The sequence below is a fragment of the Arachis stenosperma genome, chromosome 3 (genome assembly GCF_014773155.1).
Source record: "Arachis stenosperma cultivar V10309 chromosome 3, arast.V10309.gnm1.PFL2, whole genome shotgun sequence".
In the NCBI taxonomy this organism is placed as follows: Eukaryota; Viridiplantae; Streptophyta; class Magnoliopsida; order Fabales; family Fabaceae; genus Arachis; species Arachis stenosperma.
The window spans coordinates 139,047,534-139,048,884 of record NC_080379.1 but is presented as its reverse complement, the minus strand read 5'-3'; the positions used below and the strand labels follow the sequence as shown (position 1 = coordinate 139,048,884).

Below are 1,351 nucleotides of genomic sequence, written 5' to 3'. Positions count from 1 at the left end.
TCCCAATCACCTCCTTCAATGCTTACTTCCTCTTGATCTTGTGTGTGTATTGCAGCCACTTGCTTTGTGTCTAATTTCCTGGTGAGCTCTGTTAGTTGCTTGGCAAACACCTTGCTTTGGGCTAGAATTGTATCAACATGGTTCAGCTCCATGACTCCCTTTGTTGTGCCTCTCTGAAGCATAGTAGTACTCATTCTCAGCCACTGTCTCAATCACTTCAATGGCTTCTTCCACAGTCTTTTTCCTGTTCAATGAACCTCCTGATGAATGGTCTACAGCCTTCCTTGATTCATAAGAAAGTCCATCATAGAAAATATGCAATTGCACCCAGTCAGGGAACATGTTTGGTGGGCATTTCCTTGTCAACTCTTTGAACCTCTCCCATGCCTCGTAGAGTGTCTCACCATCTTGTTGTCTAAAAGTCTGAACCTCAGATCGAAGCCTATTGACCTTTTGTGGGGGGTAGAAACGTGCCAGAAACTTTCTCTCCACCTCATCCCAGGTTGTTAGGCTGTCCCTTGGGAATGATTCCAGCCACTTAGCTGCCTTGTCCCTAAGTGAAAATGGAAACAAGAGTAGTTTATAGGCATCTTCCTGGACTCCATTGGACTTCACAGTGTCGCAAATTCTCAGGAATTTTGTGAGATGTTGGTTTGGGTCTTCATTAACACTCCCACCAAATGAACAATGGTTCTCCACCAGTGATATTAACTGTGGTTTGAGTTCAAAATTATTGGCCTGAATGGGTGGTTTCTGAATGCTGCTACCACAATTCCCAGAGGTTGGGTTTATGTATGAACCAAGAACCCTCCTCTCAGGAATGGCATTGTTTCCATCAACCCTCTCATGGTTGTGAAATTCTCTATCCATGTTGAGATCTAGAGCTTCCTCAAAGTTGTCCTCAGATTCTCCTTCAGATTCTTCTTCTCTCAGTACTCTCTTCCCTCTTGCTTCCCTTCTAAGTCTATGAAGGGTCCTCTCTGGTTCGGTATATGGAGGAGTTGATATTTCTCCTCTCCTACCTGTCATACAAGAACACACCACAAGCAACAAACAAGTGGAATACTCTTGGTTAATGGAAGAATATTGTTAGAGCAGTTGCGGAATTAATTCAAATAGTTAGTGGGTCAGTGAGTTAGTTGCTTGAATTTAAAGGCATAAAGAAAGAAAGCAAATAACAGAGTGCAGAAACTAAAATTCAACGAGTAACTTGAACTGAATTAACAAAACAAGAAAAATGCTCAATCTAGTTAACTTCCAATTTGAGAATTGTCAATCGAAAACCAATCCCCGGCAACGGCGCCATAAACTTGTTGCTGCATAAACTTGATATGCTACGATTTTAGGAAAT

At 42.0% G+C, this 1,351-nt stretch overlaps 1 non-coding gene across 1 annotated transcript; it reads left to right on the top strand.

The window, feature by feature from the left end:
• Nucleotides 1-340: 340 nt before the first annotated feature.
• LOC130971217 (small nucleolar RNA R71) lies at nt 341-444 on the top strand. Its single transcript, XR_009082449.1, has one exon. It is a non-coding gene; the product is annotated as a small nucleolar RNA R71 (small nucleolar RNA).
• Nucleotides 445-1,351: the final 907 nt, after the last annotated feature.